The sequence below is a fragment of the Kogia breviceps genome, chromosome 4 (genome assembly GCF_026419965.1).
Source record: "Kogia breviceps isolate mKogBre1 chromosome 4, mKogBre1 haplotype 1, whole genome shotgun sequence".
NCBI classification, from domain to species: Eukaryota; Metazoa; Chordata; class Mammalia; order Artiodactyla; family Physeteridae; genus Kogia; species Kogia breviceps.
In genome coordinates, this window is record NC_081313.1 from 147,727,561 (window position 1) to 147,745,758 (window position 18,198).

The 18,198-nt window shown below is 39.3% G+C and overlaps 1 protein-coding gene across 5 annotated transcripts in view; it reads left to right on the plus strand.

Annotated features, from left to right (window-relative positions):
• Positions 1-18,198, plus strand: part of LOC131755526 (RNA/RNP complex-1-interacting phosphatase-like) — a 76,706-nt gene that overhangs the window by 18,454 nt on the left and 40,054 nt on the right. The window contains exon 5 of one of the 5 annotated variants that reach the window (XM_067032168.1): positions 9,000-9,173. The exons of the other annotated variants lie outside the window; for them this stretch is intronic. The gene's annotated coding sequence lies outside the window, so the exon portion shown is untranslated. Of the gene's footprint in view, positions 1-8,999; positions 9,174-18,198 lie in introns of those variants that run through there. 5 annotated transcript variants of the gene reach the window in all.

Consider the following 18,198-nt stretch of genomic DNA (forward strand, 5'->3'; position numbering starts at 1 on the left):
AAGGCCAACCTCCCCAAGAGACTTTTTCTGTTTCTCCTAGGAAACCTAGACTCATCTTCTGTCATCTTCAACTCTACTCAAATTTTGTTCTTTCAACCCTGACCTCTGGCCCTGCTTTTTACTTCTGCCATTTCATCCTCACTCCTGCTTCCTTTCATAAATCCATAAATCTCTTTTGGCCTTCCTAGCCCTGGGCCATGTTCCTTCCTCTTTCCTCAGTTTTTATCCATTTTTTCCCCTTTCCTTGCCTCTCCCATCCAACTTTGAGCCCTTCCTTTCACATGCAGACTTTGATTGCAAACCCGTCCAAACAAAAACACGCCACAGTTAGCAGCATTTCAAAATTCAAAAGATGTATTACTCATCTATTAATTCGATTACATTTATTCAGTTTTATTGTTTTTAAATATATCAAAATAGAGAAATTTATACCTATCTTCTTTATCTATATATGGAAGAACAGGTGGTACCCAAGGTGTCACCAACAATCCTAGCAGCTCTTACTGTACGTATCCGTAGTAGTCAGCAATTTTCATTTCTTTTTCCCTCTCAGTGAAAAACGTCAGTTTCCCCAGAGAGGTGTATTTGGCAGCATTCTCACGTTCTTGTTGAGCCGCCTCTTCATGGCCTCCCGCTCTGGCCTCTGCTCTTGTTCGATGGGCTTTGACATTACTGGCTCAGGAACATTGGATTGCCTCCATTGAATTTGGTGCTTCCTGAAGTCTTGGAATAGAAATGGGGTTTGGAGCTCCGGTGGGGACTGGCGCTTAGTCAGAGCAGGGGGAACAGGCTCCCGCTTAGAGAAGTGCAAGGTGAAGTTTTGTACGGTGCAGGCCTCGGAGCAGCAGACGGACGGACACTAGGCTGGGTATGGTCGGTCCAACCCGCTTGGGTTGGGTTGGTCGCAGTTGGCTGAGCTGGTTTGGCGGGACCTGGCAAAGAGGCAGGAGGTGGCTGGGGTGAACTCACTGCAGCAGGTTGAGCTGGGCTAGTAGCAGCAGGCTGGGCACGGTCAGCCACAGCAGGCCGATGTGAGGCCAGAGACTGTGGCCTCCGAGGAGCAGGTCGAGCTTGAGGCTTGTCCCAGGCAGAAAAAGGCAGAGGCATCCAGTTGACCTTCCCAGGAGGAGGCAGCTCATACTGGGATGGAGATGGACACTCTTTTTCAGCACTGCTGTCTGGTTTCTGGGCTTGGCCTTGAGTTTTCTCAGGACCCTGACCCTCACGTGGGGTATGCCGCCATGGCTGGATCGCTGGGGGTGGCTGGCGGTCTTTAGGGTTGATTGAATTTCCCAAGACCCGACAGGAAGAGAGCCCAGTGTTCTTATCATTCTTCTTCCCCAGTGAGTGAAAAACCGTCACAGACTCCAGCATGCGCGTGGCTAGGGAGGTTCGAGGCTTTTTAAAGCTCTCTTGGATAAGCTCAGTTTGGTGTTTCTTTCGCTTCGTCTTGGGAATTGTTGGCTTCTCTTCTGCCTTGACTTTCTTCCCTGACTTTTTATTCTCTAATGTAACAGATAAGGAAAAAAACACGCTTTGTGAGACAGTCAGTGATTTGTCCAACGTCACACAGATAGTAAATGTCAAAATCAAAACTGAACTTAGGTCTCCAGACTTCTAGTTCAATACTTTCCCTCATTATTCCATGCTATTTTGAATCCACTACTAAATGTAGGGGCAAAATAAATGTAATGAAAAACTTTCAAAAGTTTCTTTTCTCACCTGACATGGTCAGAGAAGAAGAGGAAACATCAACTGCAGATACAAGGGATGAGGAGACAACACTAGAGGATGTCTGAGTGGCTGCAGCTGAACGGCGCATGTGTCCAGTACAAAGGTCACTGGTTACTGGTCACTGGTCACTTGTGATGATCCAAATTTATTTACAAACAACTCCACAGAAACCCCAAGACTCTACCAAGTGGTAGTAGGTTTGGTAGGAGAGGGATGTCACAAAGCAGGCAGTTTACAGGTATGAGATAGCCAATAGGGAGGTCCGATCCCCAACAGGAAGGCAGGATTGGGTGAAGAGAGTGTAGGAGAGCTATAACAACACCTAAATTTCTGAGCTCCGGGGTGGAAATCCTAGAAGACAAATTTACCTCCCCCAGACTCTTAACATTAGGGAAATCATTGCAACATTTCTTACAGACGTTCATTGATATAATTAACAGTTACTTATATTCTACAGAGTATTATATTTTATGTATCATATACTTAGATATATATATGTATATTTATCATTAATATCCTTAGGAAGGAAAGAGCCATCAACTTTGAACTATTACAGTTGTTCTGAAATCATATCTGTCTAATTAGTGAACTTAGAGCAGTTTTTCAGGAGCAAAAGTAGGGATGAAGACGCTCTTTCTCTAACTTGGTTAAAGAGTAGGGTGAAGTTTGTTGAGTGTACCTTGTGGAGAATGTTGTGGTCCAAGGCTCTTTTAATTTCATCTCCTTGACTCCTACCTTCCTTGAGCTGGGCTAGGCTGGGCCCGGTGGGACTTGCGACTTACATTTCTCTTCTGCTTTCTTTTTTTTTTTTTTTTCATTATGGGCATTGTTTCTTGGACAAGCCTAGATCTTGCATTCTTACCTTCATGGATGTTACTTCCTGTCAACTTCCAGCAGCAGGAGTCTTCTTCTCAGTGCTTGATGCTTCACAAAATACACTCAGCCCGTTGGAAGCAAATACCAGAGAGCAAGGAAACAGAGCTGGTTGCAAACATTTCCTCTTCCAGCCTGTGGTTGCAATTCTTTTGCCCATAATTTGCTACCTCCAGTTCCTTGGGCCACACAAGTATCCTGCCATCCAGCTCTTTTATGTGTGAGAGACATTCTAAATACTGTCCCTTTTTCTTTGCACAGAAGTATATACAGTGTGGCAGTTACTGTAATCTCCTACCCCTTGCAAACAGCCACTCTAGAATCTCAGACCTCTAGGATTCTCCATCTTGCATGCTTGGGTGCAAGGCCAAGCAAAATGAAGAGGAGAATAATTAGAGAAAGAAGAGGACATTCGTGGAGAATTGGGAGCAGGTAAGGTGAAAAGGCACAGGAGAAAAGAGATTCGTGTAGATTTTTTGTTTTCTGTGGGAAACAAGTTGACACACTTTGGCCTCATTTTGTATTACCAGAACAGACAGTTATAGATATATTTAAGTAGCTCGATAGTGCAGCAACTGCCGTGAATTCTGTACACTAAAGAGAACAGTCTTACATATATTTTTCATTTTGTTTTATGTCATATTACCTTATTTATAGCATTCACTGGTATGTTTGTAAAATACAGATTTTTCTAAATGCTCTGGTTTTGTCTACAGGGTTATTTCCTTGTCATATTTTTAAGGACTCCAACATTGTAAGACATATTGCATGTTTTTCTCTTGACGATGGTTTATCTTGATGCATCATGAACTAACTTGACCTGTTGGATTTTGTGGAGAAACTGTAAAGAGGGTCTGTGAAAAAGGCATTGTGGTGAGTCGCATTATGCACCCAAGCGTAAGGAGCTGATATGTGCCATCAGCCCAACTTGGCCTGGATTGCCTCTGTTTTAGTTGCCCTGGTTAGTGCTTTTCTCCCTCACCACGCTTGTGACTGTGATAGTGTCAGTAAGGGCTGAGTTGCTAATGATTTATATGTGAGGTAAGCTGGTTTGAGGGAGGAAATCTATGGATCTAGTCATTTTCCTTGGTGGTCAGCTTTCAGGGGTGTAAAGATTGATCTTTCTGGGGACTTTTCCAGTACCAGGAAGATATCCCATAGATGGGACCTCCAAAGACACACATTTAATTTTTAGGCCTGTTTTTCCTATTATGAGATATGAGTTTTTTCCCTGATGGGGATGATGCTTCTCTGAGAAGAAATTGTGAAAGGTATTGTAGTATAGAGATGTGGCTTAAGCTTTTAAGTTTTTCTCAGGGTTTTTCCCCTAAGCTTCCTACTTCAGGAGGCCTGTTTACATGATACTACTATGTGACCTGAGGCTAACAACTTACTAAATACCTGCAAGCCAGATCAGTGTCTCTTTTCTCTATATTTCCATGGACATCAAGGGACCCATAGCTACTGCAGGTTAGGGTGGGTGGTGTGAGATTGGGGCAAGTGTGGTATGACAAATTTTGGTATCACTCAAATGTTTGCCTATTAAAATACTGAGTTCCAACATTCAATTCGATGTAGGCAAACCCTTAGTTAGGCTTTCCTTGGTTCCAAGCCTATGTAACCTATTTTCTCTCCCTAGTTCCAGCCATTTAACTTTAGCTTGCAGGCTCAGCCTCATCTTAACCTCTAAAAGAATCTTACATGTAGGAGGAAGAAACTAAAGAGCTCTATTTCAACACTTAGGAACATCAAGCTCTACCCTGACCTAAACCTTTATTCTTATAGTTAGGGTACTGTCTTGTCCGGTATACCCACTTTCTGCATTTTAAACCCATCAACTTAACCGAGACCTGGCTTGGTGTAACATAGCCTGTTCATCTACCCCTGAGGCTGTCCTTAATTCTTCCCATTGTCACATTTTGATTTAATTAAATACTGGAATCCCTCAAACCCTTGCATGTTTCCTGATGCGGTATCAGATACTGGTCGATTTTGTTAGTGTCAAATACTTAGCTGTCTGATTCTCCAAATATGCCTTCCTCCTATATTTTCCATCCCAGCATACTACATACCCATGAAGGCATTGTTATATCTCATGTTGGACCCACTCCCATCCAGAGGCCTACTCTATGCTAGTTCCCATACTTTCTGGAAATCTTGTTATGGCCAGGTCTGGATTTTTTTGTGCTCCCACCCAAAGCCTGTATCTTTTAGCAAGCTGGAACTATAAGACCAACACAGATTTTCTAGTTTCTGATAGATTTATGTCACAATTTGTACATTGTCATGTGTGTAGATATTTGTATCATTTGTACTTTTTGGCCATTACATGCCTATTGGATATTTTTCATAAATTGCAAAAGAATATTATATGACTTAGCACCAAATTGAATGTGCCTAATTGTAAGTTTGTAAACTCTGTTGAGCTAGCATGTATCTTTTCTTTATCCAAATAGTAATTTACTAATATTGTCCCATTTGTAATTATGTGGAAGTTTTCAGAATTGTAAATAAATGCTTGTGGATTGAAACTTGGTTAGACGATGACTGTCCCAGATACGTTGAAGCTAGTGACCTTCTTACTCATTCATTCACTCATTCAATAATTGTGACCTTCCTGACTCCGTTTACCCAGCTCAAATGGTTGTGAAGGTTACTAACCGTGTATGTAAGATACTTTCAGAAATTAGAAACTAAAAAGTAAAACTAACAAAAAACATTTCCTATTATAAATAACAATGGAATTTAGTATGCTATTATACATTCAGACCCTACTGTAGGACATGCTGTTCTTTGCTGTTCCATTTGAGGCAGGATTCACAGTTTTTCTAACGGGTACAGATCACTATGCCTGATACTGTGAGCAAATGTTATACTTGAGCTCCACTCTTATCTCTCTCAGGCTTTTTTTGGTATTGTGTAACATGTAAATACATACTGTCAACCTCCAGCATGATACCAGGCACATAATGGAAACCCAATAAATGTTTCACTGTGAGTGGAGTATAAGTTGATAGAATATTTTCGAAGGTTGATTAGGCAGATTAGATTGATTGAAAATCTTTCAATATTTTTTACTTTTTTTTTCTTTTCTTTTTTTGTGGTATGCGGGCCTCTCACTGTTGTGGCCTCTCCCGTCGCAGAGCACAGGTTCCGGACGCACAGGCTCAGTGGCCATGGCTCACGGGCCCAGCCGATCCACGGCATGTGGGATGTTCCCGGACCGGGGCACGAACCCATGTCCCCTGCATCAGCAGGCGGAGTCTCAAACCCTGCGCCACCAGGGATGTCCCTACATTTATGAATTTTAAATGTGTTACATTTGTCTTGCAGAGGTCTTCTAGAATGCAGAGCCTGAGGCAAGGATTAAAATGCTGGTATTTTGGGGGGGTTGTATGTAAAAACAGAGTTGTGAGGGTGAGGAACAGGCTTCACAATGAGACAAAAAGACACACAGGTTGTTTGGTATATATGTTCACTCAGCAAGCTGGACTTTCTTTGGGAGGCTTGAAAGGAAAAACCATTCCTGAGAGTAATCCACAGAAGGGAGAAAGAAGCGGGAATTTGCTGCCAGGCTTCCTCCTGTCTTATGCATTTCATTAATCAATCAAGGCTCCTTCCATGGGAGACAACTGCTCTACACTTCTGTTCATCATCTCACCCTTCTCTAGCAGCTCAGAAAGCCAGAGTTGTGGCCTGATATGTAGCATCTCCTCCAACTCTAACATGGAGGGATGGCTGAGAATGGAGAGGGCTTGGTATGGAGGCCCGGAGTTTCACCTGGGCTCTAGTCAGCTCAGAGAGTGCTAATTAGGTTTGCTGGCAAAGGCAAAACAGGGGAGTGTGGTCCAGGGGGCAGATGGCACCTTCAGAGAGGGGGAGGAGGTTGAGGGAATCTGAGACCATTCTTAGAAGCTGTGTTTCCCATAACAGGAGCTATAAATGAAATAAATGCTAAATAGTGATACACGGTACCTTGTAGAAAAAGGAGTAATTCAGTAGGGGGGTAGGGTTGGGAGAGAAGGCTTTACTGAGGAGAGGGGGCTTCAAGAATGATTTGTGCACAGAGGCTATAGGAGAGCCATTGTAGCCAAGGGAACAACCTGAAAGAGAAAGATACTGCGGCATAAACATGTATAATGTTGTGGTCAAGAAATGGCCGGCACACTGAAGCATGGAGTGGAACACGGCAGAGGCTTTGAAAACTCAGCTGGGAGTCAGATCACACAGGGCCCTGACAAGGAGTTGGAAAGGGATTCTGAAGGCCGTAAGCCATTAAAGATTTCCCAGAGGGGAATAACATTAATGAGCTTGTTTTAGGACATAATTCTGGGGCAGTTGTTAGAATTACATTAGAAAGGTGGTTCAGACAGGATCTAGATAGGGCCTACCTCCAGAGCAGGAGTGTGTGTAGTTGATTTTGTGGGTCCAAATCATGACTTAGGGCACTGAATGGCCTGCACTCCTGGGACATGATGCATAAAAATCAAGCTTACCAGACTGAGGTTAAACCCAAAACCAATTTAATTGGCAAAGTCTCATTACACTGGCTAGACTGAACTCATGCCTATATCTCTACGCTTTACTCAAACCCTACCAAGAAGATAAGACACCTAAACATTAAGAACACAAGAGAATGGGAGGGATGATGAATGGTAGACACACACACACACACATACAAACACACACACAAACACACAGAGAGAGAGAGAGAGAGCGCAATAAAAATGTCAAAGATATTAACTCTCAGAATGGAGAAAAATAAAACCTCATTGTGTGCAGCAAGGGGAAACTAAACAAAAAAGTCAAGGTGATTGAGCACCTTACTACAAGTCTACCATACACTTCCATCAGCCCTGAGTGCCTCAATCTTAAGTACTAAATGACAGGCAAAGATCACCAGATATTTCAAGATCACATCTAAAAGGAGAGAAAGGCATCAACAAACAGGACAACACAAAAACAGCTGACAGGGAACAAAAGAAACTTAAAAATTGATAACTTTAGAGAGAGACAAGATAATGCATTCATTTAAAACAATAAAAGAATGAAATGCCTGGGAAAAAAACATTCAGAAAAGAAGAGCTAGCTCTTGGAGATTAAAAACATATAGCAGGGGGCTTCCCTGGTGGCAAGTGGTTAAGAATCCGCCTGCCAATGCAGGAGACATGGGTTTGAGCTCTGGTCCGGGAAGATCCCACATGCCGTGGAGCAGCTAAGCCCGTGCACCACAACTATTGAGCCTGCACTCTAGAGCCCACGAGCCACAACTACTGAGCCCATGGGCCACAACTACTGAGGCCCTCGTGCCCTAGAGCCCATGCTCGGCAACAAGAGAAGCCACCACAATGAGAAGCCCACGTGGCGCAACGAGGAGGAGCCCCCACTCCCTGCAACTAGAGAAAGCCTGCGTGCAGCAACAAAGACCCAATGCAGCCAAAATTAACTAAATAAATAAATTTATTTTAAAAAATATATAGCAGAAGAAATATGTATATAATATGTAGCAGAAAACCTAAACAATCAACAGAAGGGTGGAAATAAAGCTGAGAAAATTCTTCTGATTTAAAAAAAAGAAAGGAAAGATTAAAACTGGAAAATAAAAGAAAAAAATATACTTAACTTAGAGGTACATTTCAGAAAATCCAATAGTCCACCAGTAGAAGTTCCCCAAAAAGAAAATAGAAAAGATAAAGCGAAAAGAAAATTTCCCAGAACTGATGCACATAGCCTGCCAGACTGGAAGACCTCACTTAGTATCTAGCATTATGAATTTAAAAAATACCCACGCTAAGTCATAGCATGAACTTTCAGGACACCTGAAACAAAGATCCTAAAGTTGCAGAAAGAAAAATTACAGGTCACAAATAAAAGTTCTGCAATCGGAATAGCACAAGGCTTCAAACAGCAACAATGAACTCTGGAAAACAATGAATAAATGCATTTTAAAGTGCTTACCTACAATTGTTCAGTCTATCAAACTACTAGTGCAGTGGAAGAATAAAATAAACCCATTTCAGACATGCAAAAGCCTCAAAAATTTACATCCCATTAATCCTTGGGAAACCATGGAAGGATATGCTCCACCAAAGAGGGAAGTAAACCATGAACGCAGCCGCTGTGGATCCAGGACACAGAAGAGGGGCATAAGAAAGGAGCAGGGTGAAGGCAAAGAGAAATCTCAGGGCAAGAGCTACGGCTCAGGTGTAGAAAACAACCGACGTGCCTGTCACATGTTGAGCTGTGCTCCTGCGGAAGTCATATGTTGAAGTTATCCTAACCATCTGGACTTCAGAATGTGACCGTACTTGGAGATGGCATCTTTAAAGAGGTAAGTTTAGATGAGGTCATTAGGGTGGGCACTAATCCACTATGACTGGTATCCTTATAAGGAAAGGAAATCTGCACGTAGACACAGAGGGAAGACCATGTGAAGACCAAGGGAGAAGATGGCCATTTACAAGCCAAGGAGAGAGGCCTCAGAAGAAACCAGCCCTGCCAACACCTTGATCTTGGACTTCTGGCCTCCAGTACTGTGAGAAAATAAACATCTGTTATGTAAGCCACCCAGTCTGTGGTACTTTTTTATGGCAGCCCTGGCAAACTAAAAACAGTGCCCAACCTAGAACAGGTCAAGAACAAGTCCAATCAATCCAGGAAAGATTTCAAACAGAAAAGAATCTGATGTGTTTACCCTGTCCACACTGAGAAATGTGACAGTGGTGTTAGAGGTTTGGAGGATGAATTAGTGATAGGTTCAGAGGAAAAGACGCAAACAAAACTGAAAACGGTGTAAAGAATGGAGACATACTCGTACACGATGGTTCAGAGGTGAATGATACTTACCTAGCAAATAACATAAACTTAGAATACTGATTTCACCAAAAGTTGGGAAATAACTATCCTGAAAAGATGAGGGGAACAGAAGTGTGTACGTGGACAGATGATGGGAAAGAGCTAAATTCTCATCTTCCACAGTAGGAAGTCAATAGATAGTATCAGAAACTGAAAAATCAAGACGTGGTAATATAAGCCTAGTATTTAAATATGGAGGCAAATATTAGAAAATAATGCTAAAATACTTAAAGTGGTTGCCTTTGGGTAGAAAATAATGCAAAACTACTTAAAGTGATTGCCCTGGGGAGTGACAATCAGGGGATAGGGCAGGGGTGCTGATGGGAAGACTACTCTTTTTCACAGAAATCTCGGTAGAACTATTTGAATTTTAAACTATTGGGTTGGCCCAAAAGTTCGTTTGGGTTTTCCGTAGCATCCTGCAGAAAAACCCAAACAAACTTTTGGGCCAACCCAATACTTAACCTGTGGTTTTTTTAAATAAAAATAAAAAATTTAAAAGCTTAGACAGACCACTAAAGACCTTTCACAAAGGTTGCTCGTCCCTTTAGCCAGAGGACTTTCAGTGGTGTGACGTGAGCAGAAGCCAGAAACACAGTGTGCTGAAGAGCAAATGAGACACGAGATGGCAAACGGAGACTGGTTTTCAATAAGCTGTGTTGATAAATGAAATGGGATGGGGACAGAGAGGACAACACGATCAAAGAAGGTTTTCAAAGGTGGCAGTGCTTAAGGTGACACTTGTGCTGGCAAAGTCCTCCTCAGAAACTGCTTGCCAAGGAACTCCTTAAAACTATTCGATTAGCTGGACTCCCATGCCTGTCCCTGGTGGCGCTTTTTTTTTTTTTTTTGCCTCACCAGTTGTCTTGCTGCTCCAGTATCTTTCCAAGGGAGAGTTCACAATGTATGTGAAGGAACAATTCCACAGAGCAGCCTTCTGGCAAGAAGAACTCTTGTATCTCTGTTAAATGTGGCGGGCAGAAAAACACTTTCTGAGCCACCACCTAGATGAGAGGTAGCAACCTGACTGAGCTCATCAGACACAGACCAGGGAGTAGCTGAGTTAGAGCACTTCCTCAGGGTCAGGTTCCGCAGGATGTTCATTTATAACACAGAACAGAGAAAACAAGTATCATATGCAGTATCAGACTTTCCATGATACAACGCTTCAAAATCAGAGACTCAAACAATGAAGCCAACTTGCCCAAGTATTCATCAAATATTTACCAAGGCTTATGATGTCATGACAGTTAGACCCTTTCTTGAGCAAACAAAGGTTTCTGGCTTCCTCTGCAACTAAAAATAATGAACAGCTCCCACGTGATCCAGCTGTGTGTTCCAGAGGTAAACTAGCAGAAGGGGCAACTTAGAAAAAGTCAAGGTCAAGGCACCATTCCGCTGTGAGAGGCAAGTGGAGAAAGACTGCAGCAGGTTACGTTCACCAAAGAAGCAACAACACGAGGAGCCATGCAGGTCTCCCCAGATATTCCAGGCTTCAAATGTCGCACCCTATTCTGTTCATCAAGCAACCTTTATAGTCTACAGAAGTTTTCAAGTTTTCTGAGTAGCTCCACCCAGTTCATAACAATTACCCTGCCAGGTAAATTACCCAGCATTGAGCATTTACGTTTGTCAATTGGTCTCTCCTCAATTGACAATCAATCCCTAAAAGTTTATCCAGTGTTAGATGGCATATCTGACAATTCAGTGAAAGGAAATTGGTCAAGTCCAACAATAGACTGCCAAAAGAAAGAAACAAATGTCTAATCACAAAACTACTACAACTAATTACAAATAGTGATTAGGTTCTAAAGAGATTATCTCCTAGGTAGATTTTAATAGAAATCTTGAACAGTTTTTTTGGGAGGGGTGAAGATACCCTGATGATTGGGTAATAACAGAACATGACAAAAACACTAAAAATTTTCTGCACACACAACACTAACATTACAAGTCTATTCAGAAGGAAATACACCAGAAGAGGAAGATAGAATTTTAAAAAATAATTTACAAGGGATGCTCTTTATTACTTTTTATCAGTTCTAAAATATCATCCTCCTTTAAAAAAATTTAAGACCGGAATGACAGATTATTTCCTTCACTGTTGTAAATACTGCAAATTTATCAGCCGAGCTAAGTATGAACATAATTTTTCCTTAAGCTCAAACACATAAGGGAGCACTAAAAGAGATTATAAACCTCATTTGACCTGATCTTATAAAAAGTCACTCTGGCTGTCTTCAGTCCTGTTCTGTCTCTAGATAGATTTCCACAGTAGGCTTGTGTCACTTGGTCCGTCTATAAGAGGTCGGATAGGGTAGTCTGTAGTAACCGCCAGGATACCACCTTCTGTTCTCAGCTGCTTGACTGGCATTTGGCTTTACATTCCAAGAGTACCTCCTGTGTAAACGGTCCTCTCCGTGGGGACCAGGAGGAGGAACATGGCCTCTCTGGTAAATGTTCTGATTCTGTGAAAATTTTCTTAAACAAAAGTAATACACCATTATTCGTTTTCATCAATATACATAACAAGTTTTATAAAATTATACATAGATACTCTGGTTCTACTGTTGTCTACCTGTGTGATTTTAGCAGATAAAATTGCTTAATTTTGGATTTTGTAGTTCTTTATAAAATAGAGCTAATAATACCTTCCATCTTCATGGATTGTTTTGAAGGTAAATTAAGATGCTATACTTCAGTTACCCACCACAATGCCTCGGCACACTGTAGGTTCCCAGAAGCCTTTCCACCTTTCCCTATAGAGATAAATGCGCATACTATTCTAATCAGATAAATTCTCTCCAAGTGTGGCAAGGTTGACAGGAAACAGAATAAGCTATTTATTTTTGAAACCAGGAGCCTACTTTCACTTTGTAACTAAATACATATATAAATTAATTATAACATGTAGAAATTCTAACCATGGCACATGCAACAAACTTGGAAAGTTAAAATTTAATTGTCTCAAAAGCAACATCAGTAAATCTAATATAATCATACAAAAGAAAATTTGGAAATCTGAGAAAAGTAAACACCCCCCAAAACCCCTCAATCCCACTTAATCTAAGTAAACTGGTTAATATTTACTTTTGGTCTTTTTCCCCCTAGCATCTTTTTTAGACTGCTGAATCACAACCTATTATTTTCATTTATCATAATAAGTAAGCTATCACTTTCAATGGCTTTATAAAATATCATACTATGGATATAATAATTTACTTAGCTATTCTTCATCGTTAGAAATGCAAACTGCTACCAATTTTTCCACTACTGTAAAAAATGCTGGGATTAACATCCCAGAACATATACAACTGTATCCGAAGCCCCTAGTCCAGGGTCTGATACATAGTAGGGAGTTTGAGGAATGTGCTGAATGATTAAATGCATGTAGATTTTTCCATATTTTTAAGTATTTCTGTAACCTCATGGCGGAATTACTAGGTATGAACATTTTTATGGCTATTACAGTTATGTTTCAAAAGGGCTATATCATTTTTCAGCGGCCCTGGCAACATAAGCAACACCTGTTTGAAATGTTTACATCTGCTAAAAATGCCAAACATCTTTTTGAAAACTGAAAGTTTACAATGTGCTAAAGTACTTTATTAACTCATGTAATAATCAACAACAATCCCAAGGTATATGTTATTAAAATTTTACTTATAATATTATTAACATTTCCATCTAACTGGTAAGAAAATAGGAATTTAGAGATCTTACTCAAGACCACGTACAGGGTGAACAGCAGAGCCAGGATGCACACCCAGGTCCAGCCGGACAATCAATACACTGGACTACCTTGTCAAACACTTGCTAAATTAATAGCCAAATAGCAAACACTGTTGTTGTTTTAATTGTATTGAGGTTTTTCCTGTTTCCCAAGTAAAAGTATGTTTGTGATTTATGTGTTCAACCCCTTTGCAAGTTTCTCTACTGGAATTTTACCATTTTCCCTATAATTTGTATTTACTCTTTAAATAAAGCAACCTTCTTTATTCTGAAGACTATACCACTATTAATGCAGCCTAAGAATGTAAGATCCTTTCTGACACTCACATCAAATTATTGGTTTAAACTAAGTTTAAGAATCAATGAAAATTTCTAAGTCCTCTTCCCAACTGCCTCTGAAAAATCACCTATTCCCCCTCCTATACTTGATTTTCCAGCCCTAAATGCAAACTATGGAACATACAATACCTCCTGGTTGACACTGATCAGCAAGAAAACACCAGTTCTTCACAGTATAATGTGTTTGCACTAATTTATAGTATTAATTTCTATTTCAATTCTAGAAAAAGGGAAAGCAGAGATACCTTTCTGATTGCTGCAAATCTTGGGTCTGGGTATGGAAATGCTGAGATGTTAGGTAACCTGGCGTCCGAGGTAGGTTATACTTCGGTCCTTGGTTAACAGACTTATTAGCTGTGTGAACTGGTTCCATCATGTGCTCTGAGTCTTCAAAACCACTTGCTCTGGATACACTGGAATCCCGATTCCTCAAACAGAATGTTTCCACAAAATATTACTGGTCTGCAAATTCAGTAGCCAATTTAGGACTATATTTTGGCCCGTGAAAATAACAATTCCATCCGCCCCCCCATTCCTATTTGTTTAGGTTTCCTCGAGCAAGGTACAAGAAGAAGGGATATGTGCAACTTAAATGATATAAGAATAGATCTTCCTAACCACAAATATCACATATAATATGCAACTTACTTTCTGATGGGACCATTCTGAAGGTCTTCAATGAAGTTTTGTCTTTCTAAGCGATGTCCACGGCTCCTATTGAATACTGAGGAGTGGATGAACTGTTAGAATAACTGTACAAAGAGCAAATCTTTCCCAGAGAGAGCAGTTCAAAGCTGAAATCCAGGGACTTCCCTGGTGGCGCAGTGGTTAAGAATCCGCCTGCCAGGGGGCTCCCCTGGTGGCGCAGTGGTTGAGAGTCTGCCTGCAGATGCAGGGGATACGGGTTCGTGCCCCGGTCCGGGAAGATCCCACATGCCGGCGAGCAGCTGGGCCCATGAGCCATGGCCGCTAAGCCTGCGTGTCTGGAGCCTGTGCTCCACAATGGGAGAAGCCACAACAGTGAGAGGCCCGCGTACCAGAAAAAAAAAAAAAAAAAAACAGAAAAAAAACCCCTGGGGAATATTAAGAGACCTAAAGGGAAGTAAAATTTTGAAACTTCACTTGAAGTAATAAAACACTGATTCCAGTAGGCTATGGTAAGTTACATATGTATATGTATATGTATATGTATAGTGTAATGCCAAAAGCAAGCACTAAGAAAACTATGCAAACAGCATACACAAATGATTATAAATAAATTAAATTAAAATGGACTTACTAAAAAATGTTTAAGTCACCCACAAGAAGGCAAAATAAGAGAAAGACAGGATTGAGAAACTAATGTAAAAGACAAAACAAAAAATAAAATGGTAGACCTAATCTTTAACATAGCAATAATTACATTAACTGTAAATGATCCAAATAACCAACTCAAAGACAGAGATTGGAAGAGTAGATTAAAAAATCACAAGCATGTTGCAACTATATACTGTCTATAAGAAGCTTACTTTAAACATCATGATATAGGTAGTTCAAAGTAAAAGGATGAAAATGATATATCATGTGAACGTTAATCAGAAAAAGCAGGAATGGCTATATTGATATCAGATAAAGTAGATTTCAGAGCAAAGGAAATTATTGGGGGCAGAGGGTCATTACATAAAGATAACAGGAATAATCCATAGATGACCTAGTGATACTAAATGTGTGTGCACCAAACAACAGAACTTCAAAATACATGAAGCAAACACTGAAAAAGGTAAAAGGAGAAAATTTTAAATCCACAATTATTATTTGAGACTTCAACACAGCAATTTATAGAACTATCAGAGAGAAAAATCAGCAAGGATATGGAAAAAATGAAAACATTGTCAATCAGCAGGATATAACTGATGTTTGAAGAACACACTCAATAAGAACAGAATACATATTCAAGTGTCCGTGGAACAGTCACTCATATACCATATACTGGGCGATAAAAAAACATGAGTAGAATTAAAAGAATTAAAATCATAGAGAGTATGTTCTCTAGCCATAATGGAATCAGACTACAAATCAGTAACAGAAAGACAACAGGAAAATCTTCAATCACATGAAAGCTAAACATCACAATTCCACATAGCTCCTGGGTGAAAAAGACAGCATCAAGGAAAAATTATTTAATGCATAGAATAAAAGAAAATGGAGATATAACAGATCAAAGTTTGTGGAATGAAGTGAAAGCAATGCTGAAAGAGGAGTCTATAGCACTAAATTGGGAAAGGAAATATTTCAAAGCAATAACCTAATTTTCTCTATTAAAATATTATAAAAGGAAGAGGAAAAACACTAAACAAGCAGAAAGAAGAAAATAATAAAGATGAGACAGAAATCCATGAAACTGAAAACATCAAAATAGAGGGGAAAATCAGTGAAACAAAAGGCTGGTTCTTTGAAATAAACAATCTAATCAATAAACATCTAGCAAGACTGATAAAGATAAAAAGAGAGATGGCACAAATCACATATATCAGAAATGCAACCAGGGATACCATGACATATCCTGCAGGCTAATAAGGGACAAGTTATTATGAACAAGTCTACACTATATATTGAAAAATGTAGATGAAATGGACCAATGCTTCTACACCCCAAACTACCAAAACTCAGCCAAGATGAAATAGATAATCTCAATTTTCCTGTAACCATTTGAAACACTGATTTTTCATTTAAAAACTCCCAAAAGAGATCACCTCTGTGCTTTGTGAGCACCTAGAGGGGTGGGATAGGGAGGGTGGGAGAGAGGGTGATGCAAGAGGGAAGAGATATGGGAACATATGTATATGTATAACTGATTCACTTTGTTGTAAAGGAAAAACTAACACACTATTGTAAAAGTTATACTCCAATAAAGATGTTTAAAAAAAAGACTCCCAAAAGAAATATTCAGGCTTAGATGTTTCACTTTTATCCAAGACTTAAAGAATTAACACCAATTTTACATGAGTAGATAAAAGACAGGAGTAGAGGGAACAGTTCCTAATTAATTTTATGAAGCCAGTATTACCTTGATACCAAAACCAGACAGGGATAGTATAGAAAGAAGAAAACTACAGACCAATATTTTTTTTATGAATTGGCTGCAAAAATCCTCAGCCAAATATTAGTAAATTAAATCCAGAAATATATAAAGAGAATAATATACCATGATCAAGTGGTATTTATTCCAGTTATGCAAAGTTGGTTAAGTATTTGAAAATCAAACAGTGTAATCCACCATATCCTATAGATTAAGGGGGGAAAGTCATGTGAGCCTATCCATTAATGCAGAGAAAGCATTTGACAAACTCCAATCCCATTCATGATTTTAAAGAAAGAAGAAAAAAAACTCCAAGCAAACTAGGAATAGTTTGAAACTCATAGAGATGATCTACAAACAACCTATACCAACATGATATTTAACTGTGAAAGACTGAATGCTTTCTCCGTCAGATCAGAAACAAGGCACTGATATCTGCTCTCACCACTTTTATTAAATATATTACTGGAGGGACTAGTAAGAAAATAAAGCAAAAATAAATAAATACATAAATTTAAAAGTTAAAGTTTTAAAAAGTTTATTTAAAAGAAAAAATGACTATTCCTACTATGTAAAATAGGAAGGAATATATCCTACTGAATGTTGAATAGTAATATATCCTATTATATTGATTAAGGAAAAGTAAAACTGTCTCTATCTGAAGATGAGATGAAAATCTAAATGGAGAAAATGCCAAGGAAAACACAAAAAGCTGGAGAAATAATATTAGTTTGTCAATGTTTTAAGAGTACAAAATCAACACAATTTTATCAAATTATATATTAATAACAAATGTGTAGAAGCTTAAATAAAAATATGTGATGCCATTTACAACTGACCAAAATAAATACTTAAATATAAGCCCAATAAGACATTTATAGGACCTGTATACTGAAAATTACAAAATGCTGATGAAGAAAAATTGAAAAGTCCCAAACAAATAGGGAGACATACTTTGTTCATGGATTAGAAAACACAACGTAATGAAGATGTCAATTCTCCCCAAGTTAAGAGGCTTAACACAATTACTCTTTAAATGCCCTCAAGGTTTCTGTGGATATAGACAAGCTTATTCTAAGATTTATATAGTAAGAAGAGGCTGAAGAATAGCTAAAACAATTTGTAAAGGAAGATTCAAATGGGAGGAATTAACCTACCCAATTTCAAGATTTTGCAGTAATGATGGAGGGTAGATACATAGATCAATGGAATGGAATAGAGAACCCAGAAATAGACTGACATAAATACATTTAACTTGTTTTTGACAGCAGTGCAAAAGCTATCAAGAAAGAATAGACTTTTCAAAAAATGGTACTGAAACAGTTGGATATCCCTCAACAAAAACAAACAAACAAAAAATGAACCTTAACCTAAACCTCCACACCTTACACAACAACTAAATCAAAGTGGATCATAATCGTAAATGTAAAAGCAGGACATTTTTAGGGAAAAAAAGGAGAAAATCTTTGGCATCTAGAACTAGGTGAATAATTCTTAGACTTGACACGGAAAGTATGATCAATAAAAGCAAAAACTGATAAACTGGATCTCATCAAAATGAGTTAAAAATGCTTCCTAGAAGATCCTTTTAAGTGGATGAAAACTCA